The 18,791-nt window shown below is 41.2% G+C and overlaps 1 protein-coding gene across 1 annotated transcript in view; it reads left to right on the forward strand.

Annotated features, from left to right (window-relative positions):
* The first annotated feature begins 2 nt into the window (after positions 1 to 2).
* Positions 3 to 18,791, forward strand: part of GRIN2D (glutamate ionotropic receptor NMDA type subunit 2D) — a 1,088,828-nt gene continuing 1,070,039 nt past the window's right edge. Inside the window, exon 1 of the mRNA XM_077457432.1 lies at positions 3 to 135. The gene's annotated coding sequence lies outside the window, so the exon portion shown is untranslated. The remainder of the gene's footprint in view (positions 136 to 18,791) is intronic.

Genomic DNA, 18,791 nt, shown 5'->3' on the forward strand with positions numbered 1-18,791 from the left:
TCTGCCTGTCACTGCGTGACATCAATGGAACTGACACAGGGATGTACTAAGAGAAGCTTTGGCTGTTCTGGCAGGTCCTAGCTCTCCACCAGCTGCTTCTGTCTCTACCGGTTTTGGGAACGGTGCAATGAGAAGGTAAGTTAGATCCAATCTTTACTTTTATAGTCCATCTTCTTCAATTGCAGGAGCTTAAGGTGGGAGGCGAGACAGACGTCCCTAAAAAAAAAAACTCCTGATCATATTTAGAAGGTCAGATCAGCAATCCATTCTAAAAACACATTCTGTCAAAGTTCATTGAAACAAAAACTCACGCAGATTTTCTTACCTTGAAAAATGTTGACTTTTGGAAAGTGTTTAAGGATCATCCTCTTGAATTAGCAAAGACCATTTTCTTTCAAGGGCATTCCTGTAAAAAAATGAACGTGGTGTAGGCTTTCTCCTTTTAGAAAATAAATATTTCATGGACAGATTAAACACAAATCTCTTTTGACTTTTGCCTATGGTGGGGGGTGTTGGGGGGATTGGGGGGTAATGATGAAGCTGATGCTTGCCCCAGTCCAGAGAGTCTGTAAAATTTGGGATTCTGGGTAATGATATGCACTATGTCACAGTGGCTTCTGTATATGTGCTAACAAGGTTTGATGTTGGACATTTGAATCTTTTTTTCACAAATGTTTACTGAGCCACAAGTTAGGTGGCTACTGTGGTTGGCAGGGATCACTGCATATGTGTGTCTATTTGTGTATGCTACTGAGATCGTGTTTATATCAGTTCCTCTGCATTACAGCCTTTTTTCTCCACGTTTCATGGGCTATTGGCTCTGGAAGGCTTATCAATTTCCATTTGAAAAGCTGTTTCTTCTTTATTTAATTGCCCTTGCTTCTTGGCTTATTTTGCTGATGGGCATGTAAGGGAAAGGGGGGGGGGGGGTTAAAGAAGGGAACTCATAGCCAAGAATGTTATATAAAATATAGCTCAAATAGTAATGTCCACACATTGGTATGCCTTAGGATGTGTACCAGCCGCTGGTATAATCCTTCACGGGGAAAGAACACATTGGCTTTCTTTTTTTTTCCTTTTCTACTATCTAGCAGGAGAACTGGTTTGAAGCACATTTAATCTAATGTAATCATGCAGACTTCTGCATTCTCTCCAGCACTGACTGCTAGGGTCAAGCTGCAAGCAGTATTGTTGGCTGTATGGCAGGCAAGTGGTTAACTGTACCAGTAAAACTCTGAGTCTGTCCGTATCCGATTAACCTGTTCTCTGTTCTTAATAGATTTTGATCCCCCAACATAAACGGATGCAATTTTAGTGTTTTTTTTTGTTTTGTTTTTTTCTGGTGGATGGAATATTTTATATGACAGTTGACAAGGACATTGCAGAAAAAAATGTTTTTAAAGTAAAAAATAATTATTAAAAGTTCCAGAGTGAAAGCTTGGATTTGTCACACGATGATGAATTATGGAATCTCGTGTAATATAAGATCATGACAGGGATATATGCATTAATGCCTAAAGAACACTGCCTGGGCCAAAAAATAAATAAAGAGACCTTTTATTTCACATCTGTGCTGCACAGTCCATCAATACTTTATGGCTCTGACCTCCTCATCAGGTAACTAATACACACACTCCACAATCTTGTTCTTGCCAGGAATGGCCATTTCTCAATTTACCTTTTTTAACGATTAATCAATGTATCAGTGTAAATAACTTTGCTGTTTTATAATGCAATGAGACTCCACTATCTATTCTGCCCTGATAGGATGCAATACCTTCCTACTTCCTGATCTCACTCTACAGCGCCACCTGCATATTACAGATGAAACTACATGTCACAAAATCAAAGTTCATTCCCTCCACATGCAATTTTACATTTTACACAATTGTGGAAATGTGAAATGTTCTTCACGTTATTTGAAAGTATGATTTGTTGTTTTTTATGCAGGGATGTCACACTTTATACATAAAAAAAAAAAAAATCTGTACTTTTCTACAAGACAACTTGATAAGAGGGCTAAGGTTTTGTTATACCTGGCTTTTGTAATAATACATCTATATATCATCTGCCGAGCACTAGTTTGTTAAAAGAAAAAGTTTATTTAATTAGATAATACAAAGAGCTATGATGATTATGGGCAAAGCGTAGAAGCCACTTGCAACCAGACCACTGTTATGTAGCCACACCAGAGAGAGAAAATGCTTATGATTGGTTACTATAGGTTATATGCCTTGCAATGTGCTTTATTTAATTGATTTAATAATCTTACTAATCACTATTGCAGAACCTCCCTCTTAGCAGTAGCCTATTATCTGCTTGATAAAGAAAAGGCAGAATTGAAATGGATTTTTAACTTACTCAAACCCTACATGTCTCCTACCGGTCCTGCTGGGTTTATTTTCCTTATATCTGGGCACACTTTTATGATGTCTATATGCAGTATTAAAATGCTCTAATACGTTTTTTTTCCTTCTTCTGAGATTTGGGAAATAGATGTAATCAACCCATTAGACACCCAAGAGTTACATAAACCACCACTCTGCCTTGCTTTGCTCTCTCCTGCGTACACAACAGGTTAATTGAGTGCACACAAAAATCTCTCTCTATACCACAGATAGGACTCATGAGTCTGCAGGGAATATTAGCTCATCAGAAGTAGTGTTCATGTGAGGGACACCAAAAGGAGAACACAGAGCATTAAAACACACTAAAAAGGAGAAGGAATAAAGTCTTCCCAAGTAAGCAAATAAAAACTAGTTTAGAAAATAGTCAATGCACTAATTGCTTGCACTGAGAGGTGTTGATGCTTATTTTGGCTACCGAATCCCTCAAACAGGCATTCTAGGATGATTTTCATATAGAGCCACTGAAATTGGTGAATTTACAATACTTGCCAGCTGTGAACCCGAATTTTTACCACTCTGAAATGAAGGCTTGAAGGAAATGTTCCTCTCTGTAGCAAGCAGTTACTCTAAGGTGCATTTACTACACAGTGGCTGCATGGTGGCTACGAAAGTGCCTTTAGTGAAATAAGTACTAAATGCCTTCGTTGGCATCAAATAGATTATTCATATGATCCTGAATGCTGACTGTTAGTAGTAAGAATGTAAGGCTAGCGATAGCCATGTACGTCTTTTGTCAATTTTGACAACAATTAAAAGAAAACTGTCAAGCATTCTTCTCTAGAGATTGAATTCAATTTGTAATTATCAGTGAATCACTTTTTTGAGATATTTTACAATAATGATGTGTAATTGCTTGAAGACAATTTTTGACCCAGGAAAGGCTAATTGTAAAAATAAAACGGTGAATAGACTAAACATGGACGGTGTCTTTGTTTGACACTTAAGCCTTGACACTTAAGCCTTGTACACACAGTCAGATTATTGGACGAATTTTCGTCAGTGTTTTGTTTGATGCTAGTTTCAAATCGAAAGTGAAGAGGGTACTCACCATCAGAAAATTTTCTGACTACAGAATTCAACGTCAGAAGGTTGAACGTTCTTTCATTTCTGAGCATGCCTAGTCTTGCTCTTCAGATTTTTTTTTGCCAGAAAATCGTACTAATGAAAAGAAAATGGGACGTTGTGTTGACATCAGACAAAAATTTTCAAGCCTGCACATCCAGTTTTTGTCTGCCGAAAATTCGTAATCGGCTGTCAAAAGCAGCATATTAACGATCAGAAAATCGGCAGATCGTTCATTGGACAAAATTTTACTTCAGACTTTCTAATGATGTGTATGGGCCTTAAGACCCCATACACACTATTAGATTTTCTGCAGATTTTTGTCTTCGAATTTAACAAAACCATGTAATGCAAGGGCCTGCCTGATTGCATACAAAGTGAAACTCTTAAGGTTTGACCTTATATTATATGGTTTTGGTAAATCTAAAGGAACAAATCTACAGAAAAATGTATAGGGTGTATCCAGCTTAACACACTAAAAAAAACTTTCTTTTAACTGGGTGCAAAAGTGAATGAAGTGTGCTGGTACATAGAAAATGATCTAAGCCCACATGAAGACCAAAACCATCTTCCAACGAGGGCTTCCAGTTTAGGCAATGAATGTTTATATTGAATCTGAGGATATGGGCATTTCTTTTCAACTATTATTTACAAAGATTTTAAACTTCAACTACATAGAGTGTGGTGGACCTAACATAGCCTTCCTCAACCTGTTTACCCCAGAAGAGCTCTTCAAATATTTGAATGTCTCAGGGGAAGCCCTGCTAAAAATTATTATGTGTACAGTTTTCAGTACACTAGCATCAACAGTAAATTGTAGAACACTTTAACGATAAGAATAATGAACATGCCATATCTGATGTGTTTGACACCCTGATCCTTTTTTTGACTCTTACTTTGTACAGGAACATGTTTAGTAATAATCTTGCAATTAAAAGAATAATAGCAGAATTAAAAGGCAAATAGTAAAAATTGTGGTCTCCCCTAACATCAACAGTAAATTGTAGAACACTTTAACGATAAGAATAATGAACATGCCATATCTGATGTGTTTGACACCCTGATCCTTTTTTTGACTCTTACTTTGTACAGGAACATGTTTAGTAATAATCTTGCAATTAAAAGAATAATAGCAGAATTAAAAGGCAAATAGTAAAAATTGTGGTCTCCCCTAACATTATTGGTCACTATATAAGTGCCTCCTTGCATTGGTGGTAATTGTGGTCAGAGATCAATTCACCATTGCTTACTGTGCAAGGAACCTCTAGAAACCTCAGAAGGAATCCTAGGGAACCCAGGATGGAGCATAGCCAGTGCTACAGTAAGTTGCCAGCTGAAATGCAAATGAACACATTGACTTTATGTTTGCTGCGACCAGCTGACCCCTACCTTCATTGCACTTTTTAGAGGATCACAATTTTCCAGCAAGCTTACAGATATTAGAAAACAATTCTACTGGCTGTGTGGACCATCCCTATGCTCATGGTTATTCCCTTTAGGCTAACTGGTTTATTATTCAATACATAAAGTTGTTCTACTGTTCAGTTTTGAGCAATTTAATAGTAATTAAAGGCAACTGTAAAAATAAACACAAATACATACAGTTCATGTTATTTGATGGCTTTCAGACCTCAGGCTATAATGATCATTATTTGCTATGACAACCACCATTTTCAGCAGCAAGAACCAATGAGAGCTGGAACTAACAGTCATATGGCTAAAACCATATTCATTATGGTAGAAAACTCCTTCTTTAGAGATTGGTGAATGAAGCCTTTCATGCATTCCGTGTGCTTTCTCTGTGAGAGGGATAATTAATTTGATTTTTTTCAGCAGCTAATACATTATTTATGGCAACACAGCTCTAACACGTTATATCAACATGCATTTCAGAGGTCACTGACGTCACAGAGGTCACTGACATCAGTCCTTGGCCAGACTAGTGTCATTAGTCATGGATAGATTAATCAGAAGCCAAATAACCAACATGCTTTTGTATTGTGGAAAGGAACCTGGAGTAATAAGGATGATAGCTTTTTACATTTGCTTTTTATTTTTAAAGGAATCATGCACTGGGAAGATGTGCTGGTTACCACTGCGGAATTATTCTATTATTCTATAAAAGCTACTTGACCGGGTATTATTCTGACCCAAAGGCTTTGATACTTTCTGAACCCCTGGCTTAGAACATGTATGCAAATTAAGATAGAGGACTTTGTTTGCTGAATGTTTGTTCTGGGTCATTGACTAAGAAAACTTTACAGTTCGTAACAGAAATGCAACTAACATTTTCCGCAGCAAGTCAGAAATGGTAGCCCCCATTATTATTTCAGTACATGTTTCCTTTAATAGAACAAATCTTTCTATCTGTCAGTATCTAAGCACTGGGGTTAATTTCCTAAGGGGTGGAGTTTTTTTTTACTTTCTAAGTAAATCTAAAGCTGCATTCAGTTCAAGTATCCAGTAAGCTAAGGCCTTTTTTAAAATTTCTATTTCACATGATTGGGTATTTTAGGAAAAAAATGCTTCAGTTTATTCACTTTAGAAAGTAATCATGTTTTACCCCCTTAGTTATTTCACTCCATTGGTGGCCAAACAGCCCAAAGGAACTCAAACAAACATGACCCTGGTGGAATTTGATTCTTGCACCTTGGTGCTTTAAGTTACCAGTGCTAACTATTGTACTATGAGAAGCCCTTTGCCAGCTTATTGTACATATACCAGCAGGGATAATGCTATGAAATGCTTGGCATCAAAATGTCCCCTTTTGGATCAGAACTGGTAGCCTGGTGTGAGCATCAAGACCTCTGGTGCCCAACCTGTGGCTGAGGGCTGAATGCTGCCCTTCGGTATATCATGTGCGACTCATGGATCTCAGCAGTATGTAGTGGGAACATTGATTAAGGTAATAGAATTGATCTATATTAGCCCCTTGTAACATCTCCAAAGATTTGTGTTGTCTTTTGTAACATATCATCAGCCAAAAATGTAGCATGTCCACAATCTTTGAATCTCATTTCCTCTGTTAGGTCTGCAATTTCTGACAGTCCTCTCAAACATTACATATATTAAACATTATGTGCTGACCATTAGTAATGCCACATTTGAGGCCCCTTTAGCTCATAAGTTGACAACCGCTGAACTAGACATTGCCCCTGCTTTTGTTTAAATCTTCCTCCTCTGATTGCCCCCCCCCCCCCCCAAGCCACCGCCATAGTCTTTCAGTGCAGTGGGGACTAATAGAGCTAAGGAAACCTTTCATATTCTGCCCCCCTCCTCCATTCATAGAGGCTGTAACAAAAGCTTATTTGAATGAAAAATTATCTATGAATAAAATAGAACCGCTCATTCACAGAAGCTATAGTACAGCTCCTATGAATAGAGGAAAGGGGGAGAAGTTGGCAAGTTCATTAGGAAAATACCTCAGCTCTCATAAAACTGTCCCACCCCCACCTCAGCAGAAAATTATGGCGGCAAGCATAGGGGGGGGGGGGGGGATTAAATGACAAAACTTTTTTTATTTTAGATTAAACTTAGGATTTAATGTTAAAGTAAGGCATAGTAAGATTGTATGGTATACTTTATCATCAGTAACAACAATAATAAACCCAAAAAATGTTATAGTAGTAGTAGGGCCTTATAGGTTGACTTGCTCTCTGGCTTCTATTATGTTTGGAATAGTCTTACAATGAGATCTCTCCTATGCACTTAGTAGTTTTCCCTGCCCACCTTTGCATATTCCAGCATCTCCCGTTGCATTCATATTAATAAAATATTAAAAACACATTTAACAAGGGAGAGTAGGCCACAACAGGTGTGAAGACCAAGGAACTCAAGTTCAGAGATTTCACTAATAGAGTCTAGGGAGGTAAAAAATTGTAAGGTGTTTTAACTCCAGCTTTTGCCAAAAACTGAGAGAGTAAAACCTTGGATTGCGAGCATAATTCATTTTGGAAACATGCTTGTAATCCAAAGCACTCGTATATCATAACAAATTTCCCCATAAGAAATAATGGAAACTCAGATGATTAGTTCCTCAACCATTTATTCATAAATCCAGGTTATATTCCATATAAAAAGATTATAGCAATTTGTAACCATAAAATGTCCATTCACAAATGGCAGCCTTCAAAAGGGGATTAGAAGCAAAATCCAGCAGAAGCTAATGAGTATAATAGAGAAGAGAGGCGCCTCTAAGTGTAGTAATATGGTTACACTTAATGAAGGTACAACATTTAGAAACTCACATGGCTGGTGATTAAAGAGGCACATCTAAGTATGCAGGCATCCAGGCTAAAGCTGTCCATGTAGACCATCCTCCGCCCCGCTGGCTCTCACCACTGTCAGTCTGCAATTGTGACTGGGAAGACTACCCTGTAGTATAACAATCTGAAAGTGAGACTTGAAGGGATGACTTTGATGGCGGTGAGGAAGACGGTCTACGTGGACAGCTTTACCCCGGATGCCTACATACTTTACCCCAGATGCCTACATACTTTACATACTTAGATGTGCCTATTTTAATCATCAACCACGTGAGTTGCTAAATGTTGTACCTTAATTAAATGTAACCATATTGCTACACTTAGAGGCACCTCTCTTCTCTTTAACACTCAGTGGTGACATGACACTACTTGTATATCAAGACATTGCCCGTTTATCAAGTCAAAATTTATAAAATAAATTTTTGCTTGTCTTGCAAAACTCTCTCAGACCAAGTTTTTCTCAATCCAAGGTTTTACTATATTCGTTTTAAGTGGGCTGACTGACTGACAGGCAGGAAATGGCTTAGTGTTAAAGCAGAACTAAACCCATTAATTTAATGGCTTCCCAAAGCAGTTAGATTCCAGGGATGTCGTGAATGATAACTATCACAGTTGCTTACTCTCTCATCCAAACTGTCAAGCAATCAGATGGCTGGCATCATAACAGTTCACATGTGCAGTACCATGCAACAAGCCACTGTGCAAATCAAACAGAGTCTAAGATGGCAGCTGTAAAAGAGAGAATGGTTTAGAGTCCACTTACTCTTCACTACTCCGTTGGGTGCTCAGACTTTAAATTTCTGCTGGTCTTGTGTGGATTAACAATTTAAAAAAAAATGGGGTTGATTTACTAAGCGTAAAGACAGATAGTTTCTTTGTTCGATGCACTAATTACATTTAAAGTCCCATTTTTAATGTTAACATTATATAGTAACAAATTATACCAGTAAGCATGCTTTTAGATGGGCATATTAGCAGATTATTTGTTGAAAAAGGCAATACAGGAAGGGCTATATTCACCATAGTAATACCAGTGAAACGGTGCCTAGGGCAGCAGGTTTCATGCTAAGGGGCATTCTAGTAAAAACTTGTAATTTCCTATTTAAACATATGGAGCTGTGTCCCAATGGAAAACGCAGTATTTGACACGAAAAGGCTGTGTTTGACCTGCTTTTCCTGCAAGTACACTTTAATAGGATATTCTTTGCCATGCAACGCATGCCAGTCACTGCCTCTAAGCTGCCATGAGTACTGCTCTCTTAAAGTCAATGGGATTTTTCTGACCTGCGTTTGATGTGAAGGCAAATAGGCTGTTCACTTTGCAAGAGAATTTTCAGCTTGGTGAATGTGGTGAAAGTTTACTGTGTAAAGCATGCCCAATCATGTTCAAGGTATATAAAAAACTATTTTTGCTTACACATAGGTATCTGTTTATGAAGCAGTGAACAGCGGTGATCCCGAGGATCGCCACTGATCACAGTCCATAAACGGTTTATGAAACAGAGATAATCGGGGGAGAACATGTTTGAGCATGTTCTCTGCAGAGGATCTCTGCACACTGAGAATCCTCATTGACTGACACAGAAATGGCCAGTTTATGAAGCTGCAATCTCAGCGCCTCACTGGTGATCTGTGACAGAATTCACCCTCCCCGATCTCACCAGCCCAGAGGTGGAGAATCGGGGAGAGAGGAGAGAATCCCGGGAGGGAGGAGGTTTGAGGGGGGAAAAAGGAAGATCATTAACTTCTATCTCGATCAGACCCCCCGACACAGTAACCATGCCCCCTGTTATATTTATGTGTGTATGATATACAGACATACGCTCAGTGTCTGCCAACCCTCTCCTCCAATCCCTACACTGGCTCCCAATCACCCAGCAAATTAAATTCAAAATACTAACCACAACATACAAAGCCATTCACAACTCTGCCCCGAACTACATCACCAATCTTATCTTCAAATATCACTCACATTGTTCCCTTCTCAAGACCTCTTACTCTCAAGCTCTCTCGTCTCCTCCTCCCATGCTCATCTGCAGGATTTCTCCAGAGCCTCTCCCATCCTCTGGAACTCGCTATCTCCACTGGTCCAGCTATCCCCTACTCGTGCTACCTTCAGGCAATCCCTGAAAACTCATCTCCTCAGGGAAGCCTATCATGTCTCCAACTAATCTCCTACCACTTCCATCAGCTCATTCCCCACAGCTATAACCTTTTGTACCACCTGCCCCACCCTATTAGATTGTAAGCTATTCTGAGCAAGGCCGTCTTAATCCGCTTGTATTTTATTGTATTGTAACTGTATTGTCTCCTTTTATATTATGAAGCGCTGCATAAATCCTGAATAATAATAATAATATTATATATATATATATATATATATATATATATATATATATATATATATATATATATATCGTGTGTGTGTGTGTATAAAACATGCGTGTATATATATATATAATGTGGGGGACTGTTTATTTTATTAGCACCGTCTGTGTACTGAGCAATGATAATTTATCACTGCTTAATAAACGGACAACTCTGTGTTTTGGTGATTTTCTGGTACTATAATCTTGTAGAGTCTCACGAGATTCCAGTATCAGGGGTCGTTCTCCACTGTTTGAAGCTTTTTTTAGATCACTTTACTCCTCCAAAGGAGAAGCGATCTACTCCGCTTCATAAACTGGCATCCACAGGAGTACGATTTCCTCTGAGAATGCAAGAGAATGAAGCAGTGACATTTTTTTCACTGCTTCATAAATGGACACCATAATTTAACCACTTTCAGACCGGACCATTTTGCTGGTAAATGACCAGAGGTCTTTTTACACTTTGGCACTGCGCTGCTTTAACTGGTAATTGCGCGGTCATGCAATGTTGTACCCAAACAAAATTTGCGTCCTTTTCTTCCCACAAATAGAGCTTTCTTTTGATGGTATTTGATTGCCTCTGCGATTTTTATTTTTTGCGATATAAACGTAAAAAGACCGGAAATTTTGAAAAAAAATGATATTTTCTACTTTTTGTTATTAGAAAAATCCAATAAACTCAATTTTAGTCATACATTTAGGCCAAAATGTATTCAGCCACATGTCTTTGGTAAAAAAAAAGTCAATAATTGTATATTTATTGGTTTGCGCAAAAGTTGTCACATCTACAAACTAAGGTACGTTTTCTGGAATTTACGCAGCTTTTAGTTTACGACTGCCTATCTCATTTCTTGAGGTGCTAAAATGGCAGGGCAGTACAAAACCCCCCCAAATGACCCCATTTTGGAAAGTAGACCCCCTAAGGAAATTGATAAGAGGCATGTTGAGCCCATTGAATATTTTATTTTTTTGCCTCAAGCGATTGAATAATGACAAAAAAAAAAATTTTTTTTTTTTTTTACACAAAGTTGTCACTAAATGATATATTGCTCACACATGCTATGGGCGTATGTGAAATGACACCCCAAAATAAATTCTGCTGCTTCTCCTGAGTATGGGGATACCACATATGTGGGACTTTTTGGGAGCCTAGCCGCGTACGGGGCCCCGAAAACCAAGCACCGCCTTCAGGCTTTCTAAGGGCGTAAATTTTTGAGTTCACTTCTCACTACCTATTACAGTTTTGAAGGCCATAAAATGCCAAGATGGCACAAAACCCCCACAAATGACCCCATTTTAGAAAGTAGACACCCCAAGCTATTTGCTGAGAGGCATGTTGAGTTCATGGAATATTTTATATTTTGCCACAAGTTGCGGGAAAATTACAAACTTTTTTTTTTTTTTTTTTTTTTTTTAACAAAGTTGTCACTAAATGATATATTGCTCATGCATGCCATGGGCATATGTGAAATGACACCCCAAAATAAATTCTGCTGCTTCTCCTGAGTACGGGGATACCACATATGTGGGACTTTTTGGGAGCCTAGCCGCGTACGGGGCCCCGAAAACCAAGCACCGCCTTCAGGCTTTCTAAGGGCGTAATTTTTTGATTTCACTCCTCACTACCTATTACAGTTTTGAAGGCCATAAAATGCCAAGATGGCACAAAACCCCCACAAATGACCCCATTTTAGAAAGTAGACACCCCAAGCTATTTGCTGAGAGGCATGTTGAGTCCATGGAATATTTTATATTTTGCCACAAGTTGCGGGAAAATTACAAACTTTTTTTTTTTTTTTTTTTTTTTCACAAAGTTGTCACTAAATGATATATTGCTCACGCATGCCATGGGCATATGTGAAATGACACCCCAAAATAAATTCTGCTGCTTCTCCTGAGTATGGGGATACCACATATGTGGGACTTTTTGGGAGCCTAGCCGCGTACGGGGCCCCGAAAACCAAGCACCGCCTTCAGGCTTTCTAAGGGCGTTACAGTTTTGAAGGCCATAAAATGCCAAGATGGCACAAACCCCCCCAAATGACCCCATTTTGGAAAGTAGACACCCCTAAATTTAGGGGTACACTAGTGAGACTAGGTAATAAATGGCGGGTGCCCTGAAACTATAAAAAAATAACTAACCAACCAGCGTCACCTGTAACAGTTATATGGTGATCACTGGTGAAAGGGTTAACTAGGGGGCAATTAGGGGGCTTTATGCGGTAGTATATGGGGGTCCCTGGCGCTATAAAAAGCTGCAGCGAACCTAAATACCTACCTGCCTAACTAGCGTCACCTGTGACACTAATACGGCGATCAGAAAAACGATCGCTTATTAGGCTGGGTTCACACTGGAGCGATGCGGGAACGCCACGAATGCGTGGCGGGTTCCCGCATCGCATGCCTCCCGGCGGCAGTTCACACTGCCCTATGCGAACTGCTGGGAGTGTCAGTGAAATGTTACTGACACCCCCAGATCAGTTCGCATATCGCAGTGCGATCTGCAAACTCGGATCGCATGGTGTGAACACCCATGCGATCCGATTCTGCTGCGGGCCAAAAAAAGGGTCCCGTGCGAATTTGCGGCGGGTGCGGCGGGTGCGGCGAATGGCTGAACTCGAATCGCACAGAGATCGGATGTGATTTGCACTGCAGTGCGGTGCGAATCACATCCGTTCTCATAAACCGCTGCAATGTGAACCCAGCCTTAGTGACACTGGCGACGGGGGGTGATCACGGGGTTAAACCTTTATTGGGGGGGTTAGGGGGGTACCTTAGAACTAAAGGGGGCTAACCCTAACTGCCCTAACAGTTATTAGTCACAAATGACACCCGCCGGGTGATCAGGGGGTTAAACCTTTATTAGGTAATAAATGGCGGGTGCCCTGAAACTATAAAAAAATAACTAACCAACCAGCGTCACCTGTAACAGTTATATGGTGATCACTGGTGAAAGGGTTAACTAGGGGGCAATCAGGGGGCTTTATGCGGTAGTATATGGGGGTCCCTGGCGCTATAAAAAGCTGCGGCGAACCTAAATACCTACCTGCCTAACTAGCGTCACCTGTGACACTAATACGGCGATCAGAAAAATGATCGCTTATTAGGCTGGGTTCACACTGGAGCGATGCGGAAACGCCGCGAATCCCGCATCGCATGCCTCCCGGCGGCAGTTCACACTGCCCTATGCGAACTGCTGGGAGTGTCAGTGAAATGTTACTGACACCCCCAGATCAGTTCGCATATCGCAGTGCGATCTGCAAACTCGGATCGCATGGTGTGAACACCCATGCGATCCGATTCTGCTGCGGGCCAAAAAAAGGGTCCCGTGCGAATTTGCGGCGGGTGCGGCGGGTGTGGCGGGTGCGGCGGGTGCGGCGAATGGCTGAACTCGAATCGCACAGAGATCGGATGTGATTTGCACTGCAGTGCGGTGCGAATCACATTCGTTCTCATAAACCGCTGCAATGTGAACCCAGCCTTAGTGACACTGGCGACGGGGGGTGATCACGGGGTTAAACCTTTATTGGGGGGGTTAGGGGGGTACATTAGAACTAAAGGGGGCTAACTCTAACTGCCCTAACAGTTATTACAGTCACAAATGACACCAATGCAAAAAAAAAAAAAAAAAAATGACATTGGTGTCACTGTGACTGGGGGGCAGGGGTAATTGGGGGGGTGATCGGGGGGTAAAGGGGGGGTGTGAGTGTGCCTGGCATGTTCTACTGTGTGTGTGAGTGTTGGTGCAACTTACTGATCCGCTCTCCTCCGTGTCGGAACGAAAAATACCGACACGGAGGAGAGAATACATCACTTCCTCTCCTGTGTTTACATTACAGGAGAGGAAGTGATGTCACCGGGGATTTCTATTCGTCGGGAGCGATCGCGAGGGGGTGGCCATGAATGAATGGCCGTCCCCTCGTCCGGGATCGCTCCCGTACGAATACCGACCGCCGCAGGCACCGGGCGGGGGCCCGATCGGGCCCCCGACCCGCGGGAGGCAAGGGACGTACATGTATGTCCTTATGCCTGCCCGTGCCATTGTACCGACGTACATCGGCGTGCGGCGGTCGGCAACTGGTTAATAAAGAATGTCAGTAGAGCTTCACCTTATTCACCAAGCTAAGGAGAACCTCCCTTGCTAAGGGAACATCATTTGTGCCTTTTGGAAATGAACCCCTTCCTCTCCTTACTATTGTTTGCTGGTATTCAGCTCATAAAGCAGACTCTCATCTGGGCCTACAATATTGCATTCTAGTAAACAGTTTACTAAAAGAATGACATAACACAGGGGATGGAATTTGTATATTGGAGCATCTCTATTCAGTTATGCATAGAGCAGTACAAAGGGGTTGATTTACTAAATCTAGAGAAGAATAGGGTGCAGCTGTGCATATTAGCCAATCAGCATCTAACATCAGCTTGTTCAGTTAAGGTTTGACAAAAAAAAATGAAAGCTGATTGGTTTCTATACAGAGTTGCACCCAATTTTTCACTCTCCAATTTTAGTAAATCAACCCCAGTGTCTACAAATGGCCCTGGCTGCAGGCAGCCTCCTAGTAGGGCATTCTTTACCATTTTTAAATAGAAATCCATCTGGCCCTGTCATTTTGAATGTTCCAAACAGCCAGCAACTATACTACGTAAAGCTGAAACTCCAGGCACCTAACCTACATGCAGGGTGCCGGATGCATGGATTCCAATGAGGGCAGGTTTTGAAGCACATGGTTAGAGCCAGAGGCTCTAATAGGCTTCAAGATAAGGTGAGCTTGGGGCGCAGAGCACTGAATATTTGCTAGTGTCACACTAATTCTCCTCCTGACCAAATAGGAAGCGGCTCTGAGACTTGTTTGCCGATTGGCTGAAAGGAGAAGCTACGCTAGCCGCTGGGAGGTGGAGGAAAGAGACATGAGGGGAAGAGACACAGAGCTAGCCGGCCTACCAGAGGGAAGCCCAGTGTAAGCCCTTGTACATACGGTCGGATATTCCGACAACAAAATCCATCGGGTTTTTTCCGACTAATTTTGTCTGGAACTGGTGTTGCATACACACGGTTGGACAAAGTTGTCGGAAAATCCGATCTTTCGGAACGTGATGACGTTCGTTCGTTGCGACGGGACTACGCTGCGGCTAGTAGCCAATAGCTTTGGTCTCGTAATATGATCTGAGCTTGCGTGGCACTTTGTCCGATCGGAATTCTCTACAAACGATCGGACAAAGTCCGATCGGATCATGTTGTCGGAAAATTTTATATCCAGTTCTCAAACTTTGTTGGTCGGAAATTCTGACGGAAAAAGTCCAATGTAGCCCACACACGGTCGGATTATCCGACAACATGGTCCGATCAGACCTTTTCCGTCTGAATTTCCGACCGTGTGTACAAGAGCTTAGTGTTGGGTGACCAACCGGGGATGTGAGGTACGGGTGACCCAACCAGGGGGGGTGGCTGGCTGTGCACCATTTGACGCCCCCCGCCAAAAAAAAGTACCACCGCTCGCCACTGCATGGGAGATATTTTACCTGCTGAAGAATGTGTATTTTTATTAATCCAGTTCTGAGCTTTACACAGCCCTGACAAATAGCCATCAGACACCACTTACAGTGAAGGGATACTGTTTTACTGTGTCCTCTCTCTATTCCAAGCCTGCTCAGTGGTGAGTGGAAAACCAGCAGCAGACTGTTGAGGTTATCCCTTTCCTCTCTCTTTCTAACAGCATGCTTCTTGTTAGAATTTGCAAATGCGGCACATCTGATATACCTTTCCCTCTCACAGTGCTGCTGTTTAAGGGGTTGCAAGAGGCTCATACCAATGTAAATTCAGGTGCTGAAAGCTGAACTCTAGACCGATACAAAAAAAGAAGCTCTGTTATTATTAATATGTCATTAAATCTGTATTCCTACCTAACCCTTTTTCATTGAAATCAATGGAAGTGCATCAAAATGTACAAAGATGCTCATGTGTTGTGTGCTTTGTTTTAACATGCTGTACAGTGCAGTGTATTGGGTGTCAATGCACATCATAACTCACATTCTTGACGTATCAATGTGCATCATGACACATATCGATGGGCTTCTTGATGCTTGCATTGAGATGTGTTTATTTGACTTTGCATGGAAATTGCATCAAGCAAAAATGTCTAAGGCTGGGTTCACACTGTCTGTGGAGCGGCTCGCAGTTGGGGTCCAGTGCGTCCCTGTTCTCCATTTCAGGAGTGAATCAGGTCCAAATTTTTGCCTGAATTCGGACCTGAAACAGAGCCAAAGTTGCACAGGACCTTTTTGCTTTGCGCTCCACAGCTGCCATGGAGATGTGTGAACCAGGTCTATTGAGAGACAGTCACACTCTTCTGTATTGCGAATTGGATGTGAATTTCCCCGTATCCAATTCACATCAGTATGAATCCAGCCTCAATGTTATATTTAAATTGGTTGTAGAGGGTGACGTTTTTTTAATTTCATGCATTCTATGTATGAAGGTAAAAAAAACCTGCAGTCTGCAGCTCCCCCTACCCCTCCCCTTTATACTTACCTGAGCCTGATCTAGTGATGTATAGAAGAGCAGTGAGTCTTCCGGGCCTCTCTCTCCTCATTAGCTGAGACACAGTGGCAGGAGCCATTGGCTCCTGCTACTGTCAATTACATCTACTGAGAAGGGAGCCGGGGTGACAGGACTGAGCCACAGTTTATGTGTCCTAAAAAGGCATCAGGTCCCTCAGAGCAAGCAGCTTGCTTTGGGGGCGCTCGGCAAGGGGGAGGGGCTAGAAGTGTCAGCTGTGGACCTGAAAAGAGGGTGATTGGGGCTGCTCTGTGCAAAACCATTGCACAGAGCAGGTAAGTATGATGTGTTCTTTATTTTAAAGAAAAAAAGGGAACCTTTAGAACCACTTTAAATACAAGCAGTACCTGAGTTTGACCTGGTATTCGCGCCTTGGGCCCCTGTACAGCAGGGCTGGAGTGTTACTGAAAGCAGCAATGCAAGGAGCCAATCAGTTAATGTGCTGAGATGAGCTCATCACTCAACTGCTTCTCCTTTAGGCTGGGTTCCCACTGCAGCACGCTCACAGCAGAATTCTGGTGCGTCCCATTCACCATTTCAGGTCCCATTTCAGATGAATTTTTAGACCTGTAATGGACCAAAAGATGCACAGGATTTACTGTGCAATTCGCATCGGAGCTGCTCCAGAGAGGTGTAAACCATCTCCATAGAAAGCCGGTCACAATCTCCTGACATGCGAATTGGATTTGGAAAAATCTGAAACAGATTTGCAATACTGTGAACCTAGCCTAACTGTACAGTCACAGGCTGGAAGCGGGTGCAGGACAACTTTGGCTCAGAGAAAGTGGGTTAAATGATGATCATCAGACTGAAGACATCAACCAGTGGATGCAAAAGGAAATCTGCAGATTGAAAGTGAATATTGCAAACAAAAAGCTGATTTTGTATTTTTTTCTTTTATTGGGCTCTTCATTATATGTTATTGTTTTAGCTGGAGTTCTGCTTTATCAATAGTTACACTGAAAAATGCATTTAATGATGTATTAATGAATTCAGAGCTGCCCTAATTTGTGTCCTTTTTATCTCTCTGGAGTTTAGCTGCAACTTCTAAAGAACATTTTCGGTGGCATTTAACCTAAAAAGTGCCATCTAAATCACCACTACAGAAGTAATTTCCTTCACTTAGCCTGGAGGATCAGCGTTCCTTCAAACACAGTTGTTCCTGTTTTGTTTAAAATTCACTGCACTCACTAGACACGTTTGCTGCGCTAAATGAAACCGTCACTTCTTTAGTAAATCACCCCTCCCCCACAGCTCTATCGATCTGTACAAACTTTAGTTACTAACATAAATTTGGGCAGTTTTGTTTTATATACCAGGACTGCTTCTTAGTTCCATCCTGGCACTGCTACCTTTATCACTGAAATGATGCCGTGGATAAAATCAGACTACTAGTATTTCCTCATGATGCCATTACACCAGAACCGGCAAGAAAAGGAAGGTTTAACCTTTCCTTTAACGGAAATCCATGTGGTTTTTATTGCAATCATTGGCCTCAATTTAGCATTTTACAGACTATGTCCAGGTTCTGTAAGATATTCTGCTGGCGTGCTGTCTCTTTAGAAAACCAAATTATAATTTAAATTAATTTGCTGCAGAATGAAACCCTTAGAATGTTGTTTTTTTACCTGGTAACCCATTGAGGGCACTGAGTACAATTTAAAGGATTATCGCCCGCATACTCAAGATGTTAGAAGTGGTGTGTGAGTACTGAACATAGAATATCCCTCAAGGTATACTTTGGTTTATCTTTGCAAATCGCTGCACTGCTTAAACTGACAAATGAAGTTAGAACTTTTTTTGAACAGAAAACAGGGTCTGCTTTTTTTTTACAAATGCAATCCAAAAAATCTAATATTAGCTTCATCATGTTGATGACATTTTTCAAGTAATTTTAAATCTATGTAGATCTGTACCTTTCACTTAAATAATACTTCGGCCATTAAGGTCCTTGTTCAGACACTTTAAAAAAAATTGAAGTAAAATTGAAACCGTGCTTCCTCTACATCAGATGATCTGAATATACATACAAATATTAATAAAGAAGATTATATAGCTAAGGGGTATCCAATCTTTCTAAAGAAAGGACCAGTTTACTTTTTCTCAAACTTTAGGAGGACCAGACTGTGGC

Source organism: Lithobates pipiens, unplaced genomic scaffold (genome assembly GCF_037356315.1).
Source record: "Lithobates pipiens isolate NorthernLeopardFrog02 unplaced genomic scaffold, aLitPip1_a1.2 Scaffold_27, whole genome shotgun sequence".
NCBI classification, from domain to species: Eukaryota; Metazoa; Chordata; class Amphibia; order Anura; family Ranidae; genus Lithobates; species Lithobates pipiens.